We start from the raw sequence: 23,520 nt of genomic DNA on the forward strand, positions 1-23,520 counted from the left end.
AAGTATTTTAAAGAGAATTCAAACTCAACCACATGACTTGTTTTTACCTGCAGTGTTCTTTCCTTATCTTTTCACCTCCCCCCTCCCACCCCAATGCCCAACTGTGATGTTTGTAAAGAGGCCAAGTTACTGTGATCTGAATGTTTATTTCCCCCACAAAATTCAGATGTTGAAATCTAATCACCAATATAATGGTGTTAGGAGGTGGGATCATTAGGAGGTGATTGGGTCATGAGGGTAGTGCTCTTGTGAATGGGATTAGTGTCCTTATCAAAGAGATCCCAGAAAGCTGCCTCATCCCTTCTACCATCATGTGAGGACACAGCAAGAAGGTGCCATTTGTGAAGCAGAAAGTAGGCCTTCATTAGACACCAAATCTGCTGGTGTCTTGACCTTGGACTTCCCAGCCTCTAGAACTGTGAAAAATACATTTCTGTTGCTTTTAAGGTACCCATTTTGTGTTGATTTCTTATAGAAGCCTGAATGGACTAAGACACCAATGTAACATTAGGAGTCCTTGCTTAGTTCATGTCAAGTGACCATAGCAGTAAAATGTGCTTGGAGCTGAGCCCTGTGGTCCATGGATTGGGCCACTGAGCCATTTCCGAAAGAATGTTTAAACTGGTGTTTCTGAAACCAGAAAGGTGTCCACGAATCCCCTGGACATCTGATTAAAATGCAGATGTTGATTCAGCAGGTCTGGGACAAAGCCTGGGATTCTGCATTTCTAGCAAGTTCCCAGGGGATGCCAATGCTGCTGGTGTCTAGAACAGACCACACTTGGAGTAGTGAGGACTTAAACTGATCTTGTGTTTGGGGGTTCGGAGGCTGCTAAATTCAGTGTCTGAATTAATCTGGGTGTAAATTACTTAACATTCACCTCACTCTGCTTTCCTGAACCACCTTGATAATTACCGTTCCAATTTCCTAATTTAAAATCTGGTATGGAACATGGATGAATTACAACAAAAAAAGTATGCTGAGCAAAAGAAGCCAGGCACAAAAGAGTACATTTAATATGATTCCATTTACATGAAATTCTGGAACAGGCAAAACTAATCTAGAATGACAGAAATCAAATTAGTGGTTGCCTGCTGCGGTTGGTGGTGGTTGTGGGGTTGCCTAAATTTGTTAGGGGTGATAATGATCCTTATTTCGTAGACATAATACTGATATATTTATGAATAAATGATACAGTTCCTGGGATTAACTTCAAAATAATTAGCTGGAGAAAAGGGTGGGGTATGGCTAAAACAGAAGTGACTGTGTGTTAGTAATTGTTGAAGCTGGGTGTTGAGGACATGGCCCTCATTGTATTATTCTCTACTACTGTATCTATGTGAATATTTCCAGAACACAAAATATTATAAAAAGTGGCTTTCAGTTGGAACGTTTTCTCTGATGATTAAAGCTTTTAATGAATATAGGAAATATTGTTACCAAAGACTGCTTTTATTCATTCATTCAGTATACATTCATTGTGTACCATGTGTGCCATGGATTGCGCTAGACAATGGAGATAAATCAAGGAATAAAGTTGAAAAACCTCCTATGGTCCTGGGGCTTGCATTATAGTGCAGAACACAGGTATAACTAATGAACAAAATCAATAAGTAAATACATGGCATAGTATGTTAGACATAAGTGCTATGGTAAAACTAGGGCTGGCTAAGGAGATTGAAAGGAGAGGAAGGCTGGGTAGGAAAGGCAAGGGCTCATTGAGGAGCCTGGTGCTCAGGGCAGGCCTCCCTGAAAAGATGACATTTGCATCAAATCCAGAAGGGACAGGTTTAGCCCATGCAGATAAATGGGGACAGAGTATTCTAGGCAAAGAACAACCAGTGACAAGGCCTCATGTAGGAGCAGTTCAAAGTTCCAACACCAAGGAAGAGGTCCTCATGACTGAAAGATGTGTGTGTGTGTATTGGGGGTATGGGAGGCAGGCAGGAAGAGAGGCAGTCAGGGCTGGATGGGTCTAGATCAGTGGTTGTATTGACGTTGGCTTTTCCTCTGAGATGGAGGTGCCCTGGGGGGTTTTAAGCATCTTGGCATGGGGCAACCTGACTGCTGTGTTAAGAAGACTCTACAGACAGGGGTGGAAGTGAGGAAAGCAGGCACTCACTTGGTCTGTCCCAGTGTCTTCTCTCATGTGCTGCTTGTAGATGGCTTGGTATCCTATTATTTGCAGCTGAGCATACCCTCCTCTTTTTCAATCTGTCTCCTCTAAAACATCCTTCACTTTGAAACACACTCTAGATGTAGTCCCTGGACCAGTGGCATCAGCATCACCTAGGAGGAGCCTCTGAGCTGCTCCATCAATAATCCAGGTGAGACCATAGAAATATATAGGTAAGTGAGGTGATGAATATGTTAATTAGTTTGATTTACTCATCACACATTTTATGCATGTATCAAAACATCACATTGTATTCCATAAATATATACAATTATGACTTGTTTATTTAAAACAATATTAACTAAAAAAGAAAAAGATAATAGTAATTATCCAGATGAGAGAATATAGGGGAGTCAGACTAGGTAGAAGCTCTGGAGGTAGGGAGAAGTAGGATTCTGGAACTATTTTGAAAGTAGATCCAGCAGGATTTCCTAAGTGTTTGGCTGTGTGCTGTGAAAGTCACAGAGTAAAGGATGTCTCCAAGGTTTGGGCCTGAATAAGTGGAAAGATGGACTTGCCTTTGCAATGAGAAGACAGCTTGGGGTGTCCGAGTAAGGGCTAAAAGGTTGTTTCACAAACCCTCCATCCTGCAGTAAACATAACATCCAACTTCCTTAAAGCCAGACATTATGTTTGTGCAATAGCTCCCTAAAAACTACGAAATGGCTTTTCCATCAAAGCAAATTTGAAAAAGTATGGAGAAATACAGAAAGTCTGAACTATAAATTTGTAGGGCATTTTGTATGATGATAGCAGCTAATGGCAATATGCTCTATATTCTTCTCTGTGGCATCCTAATTTGTCATGCCTAAAATGCACCTGGGTGATTGAGAATGTATTTGCTTCCTTTCAGGAAGTGGCTGGTGACTATAGCAAGAGGAATGTTGCAGAATAATTTGTTATTACAGAAGAAAATGGGTGAAAAGTTTATGGCAGACTAAAACCTGACATCAATCCGAATCTTATTTTTACTTGCTGTGACTCACGAGTGATGTTGACTTTTCTGTTTTTTTGCAGCTGACACTTTGTGCTGCCAACCTCCCTTTCATTTATTTGTGTTTGTTTTTGTTTTTTATTATTACCCCAGTGACATCTTTCTCTTTCTTCTCATAGAGAGAAGGATTCAGATTTCAATGATAATATAATATGAACATGTTTATTTAGCCATGGTCACTGAGTCCCCAATAATATTTTCATTTTTATAAGGAGTTTTGAATATAATCACACATTCATTTAAATGGACTGTTATGTGAAAATTTTTCATGGCTGCCTAATGGGTTGGTTTGTGCCAACAATAGTGAGCACAATTTCAGCTGAACAATATTGCTGTTTTTCACCAATTCTGTTATTCACTATCAGTATAGCATCATACTTTCCTAAGTCATTTTCTGCTATTACCACAATCTGAATGTAATACAAAATACTGGGTATTAATGAATTATCCTAATGCAGTCTTTGGAAAAATACTAAATTTGTGATTCAGTGGTGCGTACTTCTGAACAATGTTTTTTCTTTCAAAACTTGATTTTATTTGTATTTATCACCATTGCTATACCCTATAGGTGTAAGATTTGGTCTCTTTACATGGTTGACCTTTTTTCCACAGCCCCCTCTGGAGATGTAATAGATGGTTTTAGGTCTCTGGGCCTCCCTAGGCACAGGGCTTCCTTGGATTGGTGGAGTTATCTGGGGGTCTCTTGGTTCTGATTTTATTTCTTATTTAACATGTGGTAACAGACAATTGTTGGCTTTTTCCCCTCTCTTATGCTTTCTTGATTGGGTGATAGATGTTTCAGAGGATTTTTTTTTTTTTTTTGTCTACAGAAGGATGAAGGAACAATTTATATCCTCATAGTTGTCTTGTGTACCTGGTAAGGCAAGAGAATGAACACAGAAGGGCATTGGTTTAGAGGAAGAAGATGGGGACAAAATGGGAAAGGGGGCTTCATAAAGGGTATAGGTTGAGGAAGGGTTTTTGCCAGGCCAGGAGAGGATAGGGCTCTTGGGGGAATGTATGGGGAAGAAGAGAAAGAGCATGGATAGGGTTATCTGACCTGGCAACTGTCTCTGTATTTGCACTGGCAAGGGGCCATCCCCTCTTCACTTCTTCAGCACTTGTGGCTGATTCTTCTCTTGTGGTTGGTTGGTCCATACTGTGCTAAATGTCTATGGTTTATCTGTAATCTCAGCCATGTTGAAGCCTTCTAGTGGTCTGTCCCAGGGAGCTCCCCCTGCCTATATATACCCTCCCCGAGGCAAGGCAAAGCCACACTCTTAAGCTGTGCTTGGTCATCCAGGCACTGCTGCAGCCAATGGTAGCCCTGGAGTATCTTGGATATCACGAAACAGAACCCCGACACCTCCACTGGTGGTTGGGTGGTAGTGAAGGGATGCTGGAGAGGCTAAGATGCTCTGATTGGAGAAAGGGGTTTCTTTAACACCACATAAAGAACTTTCCCAAACTGACTTGCCACCCCCTCCTCTTCTCATATTCAATTCTGTTGACCCCCATGGGAGAAAGAGGGTGCTTTCTTCAAGTTTTTACCCATGGCCATCACATCAGTGGTTCTTCTTTTCTCTCCCACCCTTCACCATTATTTACTATTTTGGATGTCTTGCCTAAAATCCCTCTAAGGTAATGTGTCCATATTTAAGTCTCTGTGGCCATGTGACTCATCCTACTTGTCCCTAATTTGTGTGCTTGTTGTTATTTCAGTAGTTTTTGGGGTACAGGTGGTTTTTTGATACATGAGTAAGTTCTTCAGTGGTTATTTGTGAGATTTTAGTGCACCCATCGCCTGAGCAGTGTACACTGTACCAAATATATAGTATTTTATCCTTCACCCCCTTCCAACCTTCCCCTTCACTGAGTTACCAAAGTCCATTATATCATTCTTATGCCTTTGCATCCTCATAGCCTAGCTCCCACTTATAAGTGAGAACATATGATATTTGGTTTTCCATTCCTGAGTTGCTTCACTTAGAATAATGGCCTCCAGCTCCTTCCAAGTTGCTGCAAAAGACATTATTTCATTCCTTTTTATGGCTGAGTAGTATTCTTTGGTATACATATACCACGCTTTCTTTATCCACTCATTAGTTGAGGAGATTTAGGTTGCTCCCATACCTTTGCAGTTGTGAAATATGCTGCTATAAATGATGTGTGTGCATGTGTCTTTTTCATATAACTTCTTTTCCTCTGAGTAAATAAATACCCAGTAGTGGGACTGCTGGATCGAATGGTAGATCTACTTTTAGTTACTTAAGGAATCTCCATGCTGTTTTCCACAGTGGTTGTACTAATTTACATTCCCATCAGCAGTGTAAAAGTGTCCCCTTTTCACCACATTCACACCAGTATCTTTTTTTTGTCTCTTTTTACTTTTTAATTATGGCCTTTCTTGCAGGATTAAAGTGGTATCTAATTGTGGTTTTAATTTGCATTTCCCTGATGATTAGTGATAGTGAGCATTTTTTCATATGTTTGTTGGCTGTTTCTGTATCTTCTTTTGAGAAATGTCTATTCATGTCCTTTGCTCGCTTTGTGATGGGATTATTTGTTTATTTCTTACTGATTTGTTTGAGTTCCTTACAGATTCTGGATATTAGACCTTTGTTGAATGTATAGTTTGTGAAGATTTTCTCCCACTCTGTGTGTTGCCTGTTTACTCTGCTGCTTATTTCTTTTGCTGCGTAGAATAGGCTTCTGAACAATTTTCTATAGGTCAGTTTCAGGTCTGTCAGGAACTGACTTCTATGTTTCTTTTTTGCTTTTTTCATCAAATTGTAAGCAATTCTCTATGAAAGATGCAATTTGAGAAATTATTAAATTGCTGTCTTTGTCAGCTTGGCTGCTATAACAAAATGGCACAGACTTGGTGGCTTAAACAACAGACTTGTTTTTCTCATAGTTCTGGAGACTGGAGAGTCCAAGATCAAGGCACCAGCAAATTTGGTTCCTGGTGAGGGCTCTCTTCCTGATTTGCACATGGCCACCTTTGTGCTGTGTCCTCACGTGGCAGAAAGAGAGCTAGAGAGCAAGAGAGTGAGAACGAGAGAGTGAGAACCCGAGAGAGCACTCTGGTCCCTTGTCTTCTTCTTATAAGGATGCTAATTCCATCATGGGGACTCTAGCCTTATGAACTTATCTATTAATAAACCTAATTACTTCCCAAAGGCCTTACCTCCCCTCCTCCAAATTCTGTCACATTGGGGGTTAGGACTTTAATGGATGAATTTTGGGGTGAAACAGTCCATAATAATAGCCTTTCAGTAAGATTTGTCAAAGAACTCTCACTTCAGGAATTTTCTCTGTGGCTGCTCATGCTTGGCATGGGAAATAATCTCTTAGAATAGAATCGAAATGGAAATGGTGGGGGCCTCTTACCTCCACGTCATCCAATACGAGGTAGAATTCCTAGAAGGAACATGAATGGCAGAAGAGAGAGCAAAGATGAGGGCAGGAAGACTTGTTGGGAACTTATTGCAGTAATCTGGGGGAGTGATGATGGAGGCTAGGACCACTGGGTTGGTTGTGGGGTTTGTAGGTGATGTGTAGGTTGCAGATATGTTTTAAATATAGGACTAACAGAATTTGCTGAAAGATAAATGTATGGTATGGTTTATGGATAACTCCAAGGTTTTTGAAGGAAACTGAGGAAGGCAGAGTTTGGCAGAATGAAGTGGCATTGAACAGGAGACAGCTGCCATTCTCCGTTTTGTTCACAGTCTTTGATTGTGATTACTAGTCTAATCTACCACTGGACATTTTTCAAATCTTTCCAGTAAATGAAAAATGCTGGGAAACGGAAATGGTATGTGTTTTTGTGTCAGTATTGAGCACAGGCTTTAACCCCCAAATGGAATATGTTGCCCTGGCTTTCTGAACCATAATATTTTCTATTTAAATATTTATGCTAAGATAATACTTTTATTGAAGAACAAATTGCATCAAACTTTGGTTGAAGAGCAAATTAAAGCAATCCATGCTTATACACAGTTTTAATTCCTTGAGTCAGAACATCAGAATATTCAGTGTAGATAACAAATAATGAGGCTGATTAATAAACTACCTAAAAACCCATCCTTGATTCTTTATAGCCCTACTCTTCTCCAATTCAAACCCAAATTACAATTTCATTTTCTTCAAATTCCATCTTTTAAATTCCATGCTTTATTTGTTTGAAGTCAAGACATTTTAAATTACAAACTTAAAAGTCATCAAATTATATCAGAAACCCAATATTTGAATCATAGTTGTAAATTTAGATTATTTGTTCTCCAGTGAAAATTCCATAGAAGTTTCTCATTGTAGCCCTTCAGCTAGTAAAGGGCTTCTTTTTAAAAAACGACTTATTTTAAATCCTTTATTGTTTGATTTCTAATATGTCCTGCTGGGTTTTTTGTTTTTTTTTTTTTTGTTTTTTTTTTCTGAGACAGAGTCTTGCTCTGTTGCCTGGCTAGAGTGCAGTAGCATGATCATGGCTTACTGTAGCCTTGACCTCCTGGGTTTGGGCAATGCTTTCAGCTCAACCTCCAGAGTAGCTGGGACTACAGGCACGTGCTGCCAAACCTGGCTAATTTTTGAATTTTTTTTTTGTAGAGATGGGGGTCTCACTATGTGCCCAGGCTGACCTCAAACTCCTGGGCTCAAGCAATCCCCCATCTCAGCCACCCAAAGTGCTGGGATTGTAGGCATGAGCCAACTTGCCTAGCCTGGCCTGCTGGTTTGAGTATAATATTGCAAATGTTAAGTGAAATAATCAGGATATTATGGAAGAACTGCCAATTTATTTTGAAATAATCACATTTATCCCCTCTGTCTCTTTCAAATGGACAGGTGCATATGGTCATCATCGGGTTTAAAGCATTGCTATTTTTATTTCTTATGATGTCTGTTTCAAGAAAAGTCAGGCAAAGCCCTCCATCATGAAAGGTAGACCTCATAAAGTGCTGCCTTACTGAATTAAAAAAAATCAAGGAGAGACTTTGCCACTAGGCTCAAAGCTGAGGAGGGGTATGGACATACATCTCTTCATCAAGTCCTGTTTATCCTTGACCCTCTTAGATGAAAGGCAGGGGACATTGTTAAAATGTTGGCTGCAAGAAAGGTGAGAACTTGATTTGGATTTTAAATTTATCATTTTGCTTTGTTCTACCAACATTGAGTCAAGTGGTTCTATATGATTAGCCGAAATAAACATTGAGTTTCCTGTCTTGTTCCTTGCTTTCACCCTTCTCAGGAAGCAGCCAGAATTGACTCTGCATTGGCCTTAACCTCTAAGACTCATGTGAGGTTAATACTCATCAGTCACCTTTTAAGAATATCAACAATTACCATACTAGGACAGCATCATTATTGATCCTTTGATTGCTGTTCTCACTTTAATGTCAAGATTCTGAAGCCTTGACCTTGTACTCATAGCCCTTGAGCTTTTAAGAGATGATTATTTTTAATGATACAACAGTATTATTGACATGTAGGTATCTATTTTGGTGATAATAGAAATAGCTCCAAATAGCAAGAGTGTGGTTTTTAAAATTACTTTCTGTGGCAGACACAGTTGGTTGTATCCACAAGGGCATTTCCCCTTCTTCTTTGCTACCAGGAATTTGATTTTGTTTAGGTGGTAATGTGCACAGCCCAGGGGATGAGTCTAAATCAGTTGTCTAAGCTGGTGCTGTAAATCAGTGCATGGCAATTCAATGTCCCCTGGACAAATACTCCTTTTTCCAGTCCCTCTTGCAAATTAGGTGGCCATGTGACTTTTAGCCAATGAGACATAAGGGCAAGACTGCTGGGGGAACATCCAGGAAATACTTTATTGCCCGATAAAAGAAAGTTTGGAAGGATACCTCCTCTGCACTGAACTTTCCCCCTTCTTCCTTCCTTTAATGTGATTATAATATGTGATTCCCAGATCTGCAGTAGCTATTTTGAAACCATGAAGTTACAAACCTAAGACAAAATGTGGAGGATGGCAAAGTTGAAAGAAAAAAACGAGCCTGGGACCTTGGTGATATTGTTGTTTAATCTAAGATATTAAACCAGGAATTCCCTATCTTCTTTTATTTTGAAACAATAAAATATATTTATTGTTCATGTCATTGTTAATAATTCTATCCCTCAACAAGAAATCTTTCTATTTGAGTCAGCTTCTGTTGTATTTTTCAGGAAAATCATCTACTTACTCTATTTTGTAGAAACAAGCATAGCCTATTAGAAAGAGCCCTCAATTAGCCCAGATTTGGGCTCTAGTCTCAGAACACATATTTGAATACCTACTTTCATATAGTACTGTAATATATATTGGGGGTATTAACATTGATAATATGTGCTCCTAACCCCAAAGGATCTTATAAACAAGTGGGAGAGATTGACTTTAAATAGATAATTTTGATACAATTAATCAAGTATAATAATGGAGGTATAGACTAAAAAAGTTATGGGAGCAAAAACTGGCGTCATGGACTCCATTTTATGAAGCACACAAAAAGTTTTTGAACAGACTATACTCTTTTAAAAAAGTTTAATGAGGTATAACTTACAAGCAATAACATCAACCAACGTGAAATGTAAATTTCATGTATAATTCTATTACAGCCACAAAATCAAGATATGAAACATTTACATCACTTTAAAAAGCCAGTCTTCTCCCCAAATCCCCTGATCATGGCAAACATTGACCTTCATTCTATCACATAGTCTTGCCTTTTCTAGCATGTGAAATGAGTACTTTCAGTTTCCCTTCATTTTATTTATTTTTTATTTTATTTTATTTTATTTTTTTATTTTGAGGTGAAGTTTCACTGTCACCCAGGCTGGAGTGCAGTGCCACAATCTTGGCTCACTGGAAGCTCTGCCTTCCAGGTTCACGCCATTCTTCTGCCTCAGCCTCCCAAGTAGCTGGGACTACAGGCACTCACCACCATGCCTGGCTAATTTTTGTATTTTTAGTAGAGACAGGGTTTCACCGTGTTAGCCAGGATGGTCTCAATCTCCTGACCTCGTGATCCACCTGCCTCGGCTTCCCAAAGTGCTGGGATTACAGGCATGAGCCACCGCACCCGGCCCAGTTTCCCTTCATTTTCAAAGGTAGTTTTGCTTAGATATAGAATTCTTGGTTGACAGATTTTTTTTGTGGGTTTTTTCATTCTGAATATATTGTTTCACTGCCATCTCGCCTCCATTACTTCTGACAAGTCATTTTTTATTGTATTTTTTTTCACTGTATATAATGAGTTATTTTTCTCTTGATTCTTTCAAGATTTTTCTTTTTCTATGGCTTTTTAACAGTCCAACTGTGATGTTTTTAGGTGTAGATATCTTTGTGTGACTCCTGCTTGGGGTTTCTTAAGCTTCTTGGGTCTACAGATTAATGTGTATTTTTAAATTTGGGAAAGTTGTAAAAATTATTTCTTGAAATACTCTTTTTCCTCCTTTCTTCTTCTAGCACTCCCATTACATATAGGTTGGTATGCTTAATATCGTTTCATAAGTCTTCAAGTCTCTGCTAATTTTTCTTAAATTTTCCTCTCTGTTGTTCAAATTGGCTACTTCTATGGATCTATTTCATGTTTACTGATTCTTCTGTCTTCTCAGTTCTGCTACCAAGTCTGTCCAGTGAATTTATCATTTCAGTTATTATACTTTCCAACTCCAGAATTTTCACTTGGTTATTTTTAATATTTAATATCTAATAATATTAAAATATTTAATATTTTAAGCATTTAATAATGTTTATGTTGATATTTCCAATTTCTTAAGTTATTGTGATCATTTTTTTTTAAATTCTTAAACATGGTTTCCCTTAATTCTTTGAACCTGTTTATAACAACTGCTTTAAAGTCTGTTGAATCCAGCAACTGGACCCACTCAGAGTCTGTTAAAAAAACAACTCCATTTGTTTCCCTAAATATGGGTTATACTTTCTTATTTCTTCCTCTCATTATTTTTTGTTGGTGTTATTGAAACTTGGATAGAAGGCTAGATATTTTAGATAATTGTCTTAGTTCAGGCTGCTATAACAAAATACCATAGACTGAGTGGCGTATAAACAACATATATTTATTTCTCACAGTTTTGGAGTCTAGAAGTCCAATGTGAGGTTGCAAGCATGGTTGGATTCTGGTGAGAGCCCTCTTTGAAGTTGCAGACTGCCATCTTCTTATTTTCTTATGCAGTGGAAAGAGAGTGAGAGAGCTCTCGGGAGTCCCTTTTATAAGGGCACCAATCCCATTCATGAGAGCTCCACCCTTATGACCTAACTACCTCACAAAGGCACTACCTTCTAAAACTATCATATTGGAGATTATAATCGCAACATATGAATATTGAGGGGACACAAACATTCAGTTCATTGCAATAACATATTGTAGAAACTGTGGGTTCTTCATTTTTTCCCCTTAGTGCTGTTGTTTCTATACCTTTTTTTTCCTTTGGTTTTATTTTGTTTGGTAACTTGCTTTGCTTTAATCTGTGGAATATTTTCCACCTCTCCCTTACTCCCCAAGTTTGTAGCTGTTATGTGGCTTTTCTTCTTCTTTCCTCTTCTTCCTCCTCCTCTTCTTCCTTTCTTTTCCTTCTTTCTTCTCTTCTTTGTCCTCCTCCTCTTTCTCCTCCTCTTCCTACCATGTCCTTCTTCTTCTTTTTCCTCTTACCCTTCCTTCTCCCAGCTTCCTATGGGTCACCCTTTTGTCTGTATAGCTTAGTTGTCAGCCAATAATTAGACAGAAACTGTGCTCAAACAATTTATGCCAGTAAAGATTCTACTTTCTGCTGACTGATCTGTGTGTAGCTCCATAACTTTCAAAGTTTAGGAGTTTTCAATCATCTTTAACTTTTTGCTGGATCCTCTTGGGTCTTCCTTGCATGTGTGAGCAGTCTTGCAATCATCCAGAGACTGTGAAGAGCTTGGACCCACTCAGTTCTGCCTGTACACTGCCTCCTAATTAGCCAAGGATGTATGTAGAGCATTTCTAGCCCCTCTGTGGATCTCCAGTTTCCAGGATATCCTTGTTAAAGTTCTGACTTTCTAGCTAGTCTGCCACTTATTCCCAGTGGGGCTACAACCTCAAGCTAACAGAGCTATGGACTTCCATCCCTTTTGTTTCCTACCAAATTTGCTCATTTGACCGGCAACACTTGTGGGTTTTCACCCTTTGCTTCAAATCAAGGCAGCTCCATCTAGTGGCAAATCTTCTATTTTACACTGCTAGCCCCATCTGACACTACCACAAAGTAGCACTACTTTGCAGATTAATATGGGTGGGTGGATGGGGGTGTATGTGATCAGTTCCAGGCAAGAATACCCCAGACATGACCATTTTACTCAGAGTTCACTAGTTTTTCATGAGTAAATACATCTCAATTTGTTGTCAGCCTTTCATCTATTTTTAGGCCCTTGAAATGATTATTGTTAGTTTTTCCAATTTTATAATTGTGTTTTGGGAAGATATTTTCTGACCATATTACTCTGCTATTACCAAAAGTTTTTCTTTTATATATTACATCTTACATTTCTAGAATAAACCCTACTCAGTCATGACATATCCTTTTTATATGTTGCTATATTTGATTTGATAACATTTTGTTAAGGATTTTCTTGTCTGTGTTCATAAGTGATATTGGTTTCTATTGTCTTTTTCTTATATCTTTTTCTTGTTTTTATATCAAGGTAGTGCTAGCCTCATAAAATGAACTAAACACATTCCCCCATATTCTATTTCCTGGAAAAGTTTGTGTATAATTGGTATTTTTTCTTCTTTAAATATGTGGTAGAACTCACCATTAAAGCCATCTGGTCTGGAGTTTCCTGTTGGGGAAAGCTTTTAACTGAAAATTCAATTTCTTTAATAGATATAGGCTATTCAGGTAATCCATTTCTTCTCAAATGAGTTTTGGCAGTTTGTGTCTTTCAAGGAATTTGTCCGTTTTACCTGAGTTTTAAATTTTATTGTTGTAACAGTGGTCATAATAGCCCCTTAATATCGTTTAATGTTTGTAGGATGTATGATGATGCTTCCTTTTTATTCCTGACATTGTTGATATGTGTATTTCTTTTTTTTCTTGATTGCTATTATTTTTCCAATTTTATTAATCTTCTCAATAATGGTTTCATTAAATTTATTCATTGTTTTTCTGTTTCATTGATTTTTGCTGTTTATTCATTTTTTTCCTTCTGCTTGCATTATGTTTCATTTGCTTTTCTTTAACAGATTTTCTTGAGTTGGAGCTTAAAACATTGATCTGAGATCTTTTTTCTTTTTAGTATATTCATCAATGTTATAATTCTCCCTCTAGTCACTGCTTTATCTGCATCCCACACCACATTTTGATAAGTTGTGTCTTCATTTTCAAAATTCCATTAAAAGTGTTCTAATATCCATCGCGATTTTTTCTTCAGACCATGAGTTATTTAGCATTGTGTTGTTTAAATTCCAAATGTGTGAGAGATTTTCCTGGTGTTTTTCTTCCATTGATCTCCAGTTTAGTTCTGTTGAATTCAAAGAAAACATTTTAATCAACCATCTGAAATATATTCAGCCTTGTTTTATGTCTCAAAATATGGTCTATATTGATGAATATATACCATACATGCTTGAAAGTATGTTCTTGTTTGTTGGATGAAATTTATATCAAGTTGGTTAATAGTGTTTGTCAAGTATTTTATATCATTACTGACTTTGTGCTTACATGTTATTATCAACTTCTGAACGAGGAATTTTAAATCTCCAACTATAATTTTTGATTTGTCCATTTCAAGAATCTTAATATTTAAAATGTAAGACTCCTCCACTCACTAGATAAATGATGTAAACAATGCCCCAAAGGCCACCAGATTCAATTTTTTTATGGTTAAAATGCTGATTCTCTTTCTACCTCAGAGTATTGTGGTGTTTAGCAAAATAAATAAGAAGAGGCATTATAAACCATATACACTAAGTAAATATATGATCTCATTAATACCCACATTGAAATATTATATAAACATAAACAAAATAATTTATAGGAATATAGGATTAGAATTTATGATAGCATTTTTTTTCTGGAGACAGAGTCTCACTCTGTTGCCCAGGCTGGAGTGCAGTGGCATGATCTCGGCTCACTGAAACTTCTGCTGCCTCCTGGGTTCAAGCTATTCTTGTGCCTCAGCCTCTCAAGTAGCTGGAACTACAGACACGTGCCACCATGCCCAACTAATTGTTTTGTGTTTTTAGTAGAGATGGGGTTTCACCATGTTTCCCAGGCTGATCTTAAACTCCTGAGCTCAGGCAATCCGCTTACCTTGGCCTCCCAAAGTGCTAGGATTACAGGCGTGGGCCACTGTGCCCAGCCAATGACTGCATTTTAAATATGGTTTTCCAACCAAAATATCAAGCCTTCTTCATAGGTATGTGACATGTCAAAACATAGAGATATACCTGGTAGAACATATACATATGTCTTGTAAATTAATATTAAACATTTATATTAGACATTAAAAATCACCATTTTTATAAGAAATGTACTTAATTTTCCTGTTACAAAAAAGAAATGTAACCCCTCCCCGCAAAAAAAAAAAAAAAAGTCTTCCAAGAATCCCTTTAGAGAGATTGTCTATTCTCCTTAAGTGTCATAACACCATATATTGAGCTCACTGTTAGTCTAGCCAAAAAGTCAGCAAGCATTTTCTGTAAAGGGATATATGGTTAGGCTTTGCCATCTCTATCCCAGCTACTCAACTCTACTGTTATAGTGCAGAAGCAACCATGGACGATATGTGAACAAATAAGCATGGCTGTGTTCCAATAAAACATAATTTACAAAAACAGGTGGTGGATCTGATTTGGCCTTGAGCTGTCGTTTGCCAACTCCTGGTGTAGACAGTAACCCCTGTTTTGCCCTGTTTCAATTCAAATACTGACTTTGTTTGTCTCTGTACATATGTTTGGTAACTGAGAGAGGTGAGAAGATATTCTGTTCAGGGAAGGTGACAGTGGAAAGAAAGATGAAAGAGGTTAGAATGCCCACTTGAGCTGGTTTTAAACTTCCTACAGTGGAAACAATATAGAGGGCAATGTTAACAGAATCATTCAAGAAGAACTTTAGGAGACCCTGGGTACAATTACAGAAGCTTTATGGGGCTGGCTGCCAAAATGTGACACTGTTTTGCAGCAAAGGGCTTCTCCTTTCCTCTGAATGGACTCCAACTTCATGGTGTCACCTTGGAGAACCTCTTTGGCATAATTTTGGTAGAGTTTGATATATCCTGGCAGCAGGGAGACTCCTCCTGATGACTGAGTGGGCAGGAGATGGAGACCAGGTTAGCAAATGCAATCAAAAAGACCAAGGTAGACATTTGGGAAGGACTGCTGGTAGCAGACATTTTTGTGGACACATGAAAAGCATCGTTTGGAACATTGAGAGAGATTATAATGATAATGATAGGAAGGAAAGTAGGAGACTTCAGTCCAATTGCTTTGCAAGTGATTGCTATTGAGCTAGAAGATATTTCAGCAATCAGGGGAAATAACCAAGGCGAGCCAAAGTGGTGCCACAGCCAGATTTGGACAGAGAATGGAAGATGGGCAGGCAAGATCCATACACTTTCCCTCAGGGTGTTTTGATAGTAGCAAGGAGGTGGTATCCTGGCTCTGTTTGCAGGTTTAATTGACTGGCTGGTTATCAGGAAGAGATTAGCAGTACCTAGAGAGAAGAAGGCTTTCACAGTCTACTTCAACTGGAGGTGCTGACTTCTCCAACCCAGAAGCCACCAAAGAAGAAGAACATGCCCTTTTGTCTTTTCAATTGAAGTTGGCAGCTGGAAGGGAAGCAAGCTTCTGTAAGCCACTCCCAGCCTCTTTTCTTTTTCTTTGCCTGTCAGTTTGAAAGTTTTGGTGTAACCAGATTGGTCTCACATCATTATATGTAGCTCAGGCTTGGAATATTACCATTGGAAATGGAAGCTCATGCTTAACACTAGACAAATTTTATTCTCATTTTCTCAGAGATCAAAAAGGGGAACATTTACTGAAAAGGTATTTTCCTCCCTGTCTTCAATCTAAATGATTGACACAATGAACAGACAGTTTGAGTTTAATACTGCTCCTTTAAGTTAGAGAGCAAATGGTTTGTTGGGATAATAACACATAAAAGAAATATAAAGGTTCAAATTCCTCCAAGGACAAAAGCATCACTTTAGAGATGAGTCTGCTGGCCTGATAAGCTAGTGAACTTATCTCAACCTACGGAGGAAAAAAGTCCTGTGTGTGCATGGTAACAAAACAAGATTTTGAACTTTGCCTGTGGATTTCCATTTGGTCGAAGAGATTACTTTTAAAAGCCCCATCAATACTTGTATTTTTTTAAACATGTGCAAGTTACTCTGTTCAATTATACTGTAGGACATGAGAACAAATTGATTATTTTCTGATGGTTATAGCAAAACAAATGGAATTACAAAAAAAAAAAAAAAAAAAAGAAGAATCTGCTTCTAGACAGTAGAAAAATGGTGAAGGGACCAGGAATTTATAAGTCTGCCCCAGGCATGGGATTAGGTGCTGTAGTTTTAGTACTTCATTTTACTTTATTTAATTCTGAGTTCATTACCATTACTCCATTTTAGAGATAAAGAAACCAAGGCTGAAGGGAGCCTGAAACTGCTTCTTAAAGGGGGCCTGCAGCTTCTAAGTGACCTAGTTGAAATTCATAGCCATATCTGCCTCCAAAGCCAGTTGTCTTTGAAGCTGTCTACTTTGTCTAGCCTGTGATTCACAGTGTTTAGTGGGCCTATGCATTTCAGGGAGAGCCAGATAATATGCACATTCCTGGCCCCTGACTCTTGGGATCCTAATTCTATTGCTTTTTGGTGAGTGCAGTCAGGAATTTCCATTTTCCAGGCATGTTCCATGATTGTGAGGCTGACTGGCTGAGGATAGTACTTGGAGGAGTGCTGGTCTGGATCTAAGGTTCTCCATGCTAACTGCACATTGAATCATCTCAGAGGTTTACAGAATACCGGTGCTTGACACCTCACCCCAGATTCTCTGGGATGTGGGGTCAAGGCTAAAGTCCCACCCTCTGAGAGTCATGGTCATTATGATGGACAGTGAGGATTATGAATCTCTGATCTAGCTGATTCTGGTCTGAGTTTCATTGCTGAGTAAATGCATGATCACTGATAGTCTTTGCTCCTCTGTGGAAATTTAAGATATTGGACTCTAAGTTCAAGATCTCTTCTAGACACCTGGATCATACAAGAAAATTAGTTGACATTGGAAGCACTGTTTAGTTTTCAAGTAAAAATTCCAAATATATTATGTATGTTTTCTTTCTATAATTAAATTTTTAAATATCATTTTCCCTTTGGTAAATAAGGAAAAACATAATGTTTACAGATAAAATCTGATTTTGTTTCAGTACTTCCTGTAGAATAAAGATTAAGAATTCAAGAATTTCCCTGTAGCTATGAAATCAAACTAGGGAAGAAGGGCAAGGGGTGAAGATAATCGAGTGAGTGAGCAGAGGCAGGGGCTCCATGCCTGGTCAAGTTTCCTGTTTGAGTAGGACTCCAAGTAAACTCTGGAGAAAATAGATATGGAGGAAACAGAATGACATGTTTTTAGATTTGGTAATTGTAGTCATTTTAACCATGTTAGACAGTGAGAGTTTCCAATACATTCTAGAATTATAATTCAACTGGAATTCTGGGACTTGAAGAATATGGTCTAAAACTCCCTCTGTATTCCATAATATCTCTTGGATAAATTAATTCCAGATTTATAGAATGTTCGTAGATGCAGAAAGTGAATTTGTCTTTTAAAAAAGTGATTAATACATCTAGCATGGCAAATGGATGGCCTGTTGCATCTGACTAGTGCATTGCAGTGTCCTTCAATTATGATGTCCTTTGAATAATAACTAGGTAGAAATATGACTTTTTATTTTTTTTGTAAACATCTAAGTGCTCTGAGTTCCTCTAACAGAATACCAGCTCATCTGGGGCTGAAAACTCAAAAGCCTACAGGATGCCAGGCAAGTAAACTAAAAAGGAGTACTGAGTAGCAAGAAGGGACCATGGCAATTGTGGAAAGTTTGAGCATGCAAGTCTAACTGAAGGCATTCAAACACATATTTTTCAAAACACTGGGGAGGCTCAATGAAACACATCCAAGGACCACCACTTTGCGACTCCTGAACCAAGCAAAACCAACTGGTGTCCTGTTGTAGGCTTGTATTGTAGAGCTTTAAAGCTATAATCCCTTGAATTATTTGATATTTCTTTATAACTTTTAACATGCCATTTTCTTGCCAGCCTCTCTTCTCCTCCAGAGAAAGAAAACAAAACTTGAAACAGACAAACAACCCTGTGTGTTCTTTAAACTGTAGCAGCTGTGGCTAAACATTTAGGAAAAAATTATTTCTATGGATATTATTATTCTCTGTGTACTATTCTGGATGGGCAGAAAAATAAACTTTTTTCATGTATATGTTAAATAACATGGTGTAGACACAACATATGCTGCCTTTGTCACTTAGACATTTTCACGTTGAGATTTGAGTTGTGTTCAGAAATTTAAATTAATGTAACTTCTTGATACAGATATCTGCCAAAGTTTACAAGCATAAATCTCCATAGGGTATATGTTTTTTTAGGGATAAAAGAAAAAAAGAACTTTCTAGCAATGCAAAAAAAGAGCTTTCAGGGTGTGCTTATTTTTACTGGAGTTGACTTTTATTTCTTATTCCTTGGCACATTATGCTGACCTTATAAATACTATTGGATGTTAACCTTGTAAATATAAATAGGAATTGTCAATAACGGAAATTGTATTTCTGAACACAGAGGTCAGATTCTCCTTTAAGCTGCATGAGATTGCTTTGTGAGCTTTTAGTATGGAAGAGTAATAAAATGATTTTGGGGGGAAGCTTTTTCAATGAAAGTGGTTAACCAAGTTTTCTAATAATAGAGATTGCTTAGCACATGCTGCACAATGGAAACTCAGCAAAATAGTCTTGTTCCTCAGTTGAAGGTGTAGAAATGCTGCCCTACACTTGTGTTAGAGAAGGAAATATGCTTGACTATTTCAATCTAACAAACAATCTAAACTGAGTCATGGGACATCTGATGAATAAAGAAGTCCTTGCCCTCATATGGAGAGCATATGGTACAGAGCTGTGCTGTCCAATATGGTAGCGACTAGCTACATGTGGCTATTTAAATGAAAATTAATTAAAATTAGAAATCCAGTTCCTTAGTTCTACTGGTCACATAACAAGTTTTCAATAGCCATATGTTGTAGTGACTATCATATTGAGCAGCACAGATATAGAACATGTCCATCATCACAGAATCCATTGGGCAGCACTGGTGTAGAGATAGTGAACTCACCTCTGGAGTCAGACTGATTGGGTTTGAAACTAAGTTGTACCACTTACCAGCTGTGTGAACTCAGAAGAGTTTCTTGGGATCAACATGCCTCAGTTTCCCCTATCTGCAAAATGGGAATGATACTCATGAGGGCTGCTATGAGGATTAAATGAATTTATTCATATAAAATACATTTTAAAATACCTGACCTATAGGAAGTATAGAGTAGATATTGGGGTTGTTCCTCAGTAGATGTTTCACAGAACATTCTGAACACCCAGAAGAGGCAGCAAATTAATTCTGACCCAGAGAGACTGAGGAAACTTTGTGGAAATGGTGATATTTAAATTGTACTTAGAATGATGAATTTTAAAATGTGAAGAAGAGAAGTGGATGGGGAGGGGGAGAGTATTCCAGGCATGTGGAACAGCTTATGCAAGGGCATGGGGGCAAGAAATTACATGGTATATTTGCACAATGGCAAATCACCCAATTTGTCTTTGGAAAGAGGAATGGATGGCAGAAAGTGAGGCTAGAAGGGCAGGTGAACAAAGACTGTGTTGTTCCTTGCATGCCATGCTGAAGAGGCTAGATTTTATCTTATAAATAAGGAGCCAGTGAAGATTTCTGACATGACCATATCCAAGATAACTATGGTGATATTGTGGAAGATGGATTTAAGTGGGGGTCCAGCAATCAATCAGAAAGGGAAAAAGGGGGATAATGAAATCTTGAACTCAGGCTGAGAGAGTGTGGAGGTGGAAGGGAGATGAGTGTTGATAAGTGTTCAGCATGAATTACATGTGGGGAGGCAGAAAGAGGGGATTCAAAGATTTGGGTGGAGACTTCAGGAGAAGGGTTGGGTATCTCATCTCCCATGAAGGCTTCCTTGACCTCGTCAGACAGTGCTGACAGCACCTTGCTTTGTGCCTCAAATTCCAGCTCTAGATGGCAGCGGCCCCCAGTCACCAGTGCTGCCTTATGCTAATCTGGTTCTCCCTGTGGTAGGTTGTGATTCCATAAGGAGAGGACTGGGCAGTGTCTATACCATTAAGAGGGGACTAGACCATGTCTGCACTGTCATGTGCCTTTTTGTGGACCCTCCCACACCCTCTTTCTTGTCATCAGAGCTCCCCTCCCCTCCTACTAAAATGCCAGATGCCTGTGTTCCTAGCCTCCCTCACAGATAAGGCATGGGCACATGATTCAATCCTGACCAATGTGAACTGGGGAAATACTGGGGCTGAGGCTGGGGCTGTACAAAGACTTTCTTCCAGGACTGAAGGAGAGAGTTGGGAAACTTCCTACCTCTTCCTGCTCAAAGACGCTGTTCTGCAAAAAAGTAGGCAAAGGTCATGAACAGATACTTGTCAAAAGAAGACATAAAAGTGGCCAATGAACATTTGAAAAAATGCTCAGCATCACTAATCATCAGAGAAATGAAAATTAAAACCACAGTGAGATAACATCTCACATCAGTCAGAATGGCTATTCTTAAAAATTCAAAAAATAACAGATATTGATAAGGATGCAGAAAAAAGGGAGTACTTATACACTGATGGTGGGAATGAAAATTCATTAAACCCCTATAGAAAACAATGTGGAGATTTATCAGAGAACTAAAAATAGAACTTCCATGTGACCCAGCAATTCCACTACTTGGTTTCAACCCAAAGGAAAATAAATCATTCTATCAAAAAGATGCCTGTGCTTGTATGTTCATCACAGCACTATTCACAATATGAAAATCATGGAATCAACCTAGGTGCCCATCAATGGTGGACTGGACAAAGAAAACGTGGCACATATACACTGTGGTATACTATACAACCATAAAAAGAGTGAAATCATGTTCTTTGCCGCAACATGGATACAGCTGGAGGCTATTATCCTAAGTGAATTAACACAGAAACAAAAATCAAATACCACAAGTTCTCATTTATAAGTGGGAGCTAAACAATGGGTACACATAGATGTAAAGATGGAAACAATAGACATTGTGGTCTCCAAAAGGAGGGAGGGAGGGAGGGAGGAGGGCAAGGGCTGAAAAACTACCTATTGGGTACTATATTCACTACTTGGGTGATGGGTTCAGTGGAAGCCCAAACCCCAGGATTACACAATATACCCATGTAACAAACCTGCACACATACCCCGTGAATCTTAAAAAAAAAAAAAAAAAAAAAAGCCATCAAAAGAAAGACACTGTTCTGTGAAAATGTAACAGTTAGATATGTGGCTGCCCTATTGTCACAATGAGGCAAAGGTGAATAGATCGTAGAAGGTGATTCTGAGCCCTGATATTGTTGAGGCTCTGGACTAAACATGGAACTGCCATTCTCCACAAAATTCCTCCTATCCTTGCTCTTTATATGTCCTTTAAATAGGTGTTGTCTTACTTCACTTAAAATCACTTTAATGGAAAAAGGATTGTGTGTGTCCAGTGATTACACTGCAGCAAGCACATACCAATGTTTTATAAAATGTTTAAGTTTAGTTGTGCAAATTGGGTTATTAGGAGTTCTGTTTGTAAGGGAGAGAATACATTTGGTTTTGATTGATTCATTTGATATATCTCTGAGATATAGAAAGGAACACAGGCCAGGCACAGTGGCTCATGCCTGTAATCCCAGTACTTTGGGAGGCCAAGGCGGGTGGATCACCTGAGGTCAGTTCGAGACCAGCCTGGCCAACATGGTGAAACCCCATCTCTACTAAAACTACAAAATTAGCCGGGCGTGATGGCACATGCCTGTAATCCCAGCTTCTCAGGAGGCTGAGGTGGGAGAATCGCTTGAAACCGGGAGGCAGAGGTTGTAGTGAGCCAAGATCATGCCATTGCACTCCAGCCTGGGAGACGAGCAAAACTCCATCTCGAAAACAATAAAAGAAAGGGACACAGCTAGAATGAACGTGTATTTGGGTCTCATGGGAGAGAGAATGACTAAAGTTACAGATTTGTATGTCCTAGCCACACATACATGCAAATTTACATGTTGGGGAAGTGAGGCCATCTAAGCAGAGCATGCAGAGATAATTTTTTAAAAAGGGTTGATCGCCAATCCTCTTGGTGGGGGTGGGAGCAGTGAATGTTGAGAAAAAATGAACATAGACACAGTCATGAGGGGAACCAGGCTGAAACTGAGATGGCAGCCAAGGAGGGAAGACGTTTCCAGAATGGGATGGCAATGCCAGACACCTTGGAGGGTTACTCCCTGTCCATGTAGACATGGTGGACATCTGTCCTGTGAATTTTCTCCCAGTGACCTGCCTTTTTTCTCTGTCTCCTGTTCCTTTCCAACAAAGTCATTTTAATTGAAGACTTTTCTGCTACTTGCTGTGGACTTGTTATTAGCTATTATCTTCTAGGCCATCTTCAAGGTTTCTCAGTGTTAGCATTGTTGGTATTTTAGATTGTCCTGTGCATGGTAGGATACTTAGTGGCATCCATAGCCTGTATATACTGGATACCAGTAGTACCTCCCATTCCCCCATTGTAACAAACAAAAATATCTCCCAACATTGTCTAATACCCCATGAGATGCAAACTTGCCCTCAGTAGAGAACCACTGCTCTAGGCAAAGGGTTTTGTTATATGCCAAAATCTAAAGAACAAATAGGAGAGACTACATAATATCTGTTATAAATCATTGGTAAGCCCATTAGAATCCATCAAACAGCCTACAGATTGGGTGGTTGGGAGGACAGGGCCAATGGGGAATGGGAGTGGGTGGCTGTGCACAGGGGATCATCAGTGCTGTGGAGGGAGGATTAGTGTGGCTAGAACATTTCAGGGAACTTCTAAGGAGTCAAGGGGACACCAAGAAATCACTCTTGGTGGTTATCATTGGAGGAATTCAATGACAGTTCCTGCCTAGTTGGAGATATGACACTGGTGATAGGTTTTTGGGAAAAGGGCTCCCCAAATCAGGAACTCCACCATGAAAACTAGTTTATATTTCAAATTCAAGGCTGCAAATTAAAACTGCCTCA

At 38.8% G+C, this 23,520-nt stretch overlaps 1 protein-coding gene across 1 annotated transcript in view; it reads left to right on the top strand.

Moving 5' to 3' along the window:
• The window catches only part of FRMPD4 (FERM and PDZ domain containing 4), an 869,452-nt gene that overhangs the window by 18,528 nt on the left and 827,404 nt on the right, over positions 1-23,520 (top strand). The window lies entirely within an intron of this gene.

The sequence above is a fragment of the Theropithecus gelada genome, chromosome X (genome assembly GCF_003255815.1).
Source record: "Theropithecus gelada isolate Dixy chromosome X, Tgel_1.0, whole genome shotgun sequence".
NCBI lineage: Eukaryota > Metazoa > Chordata > Mammalia > Primates > Cercopithecidae > Theropithecus > Theropithecus gelada.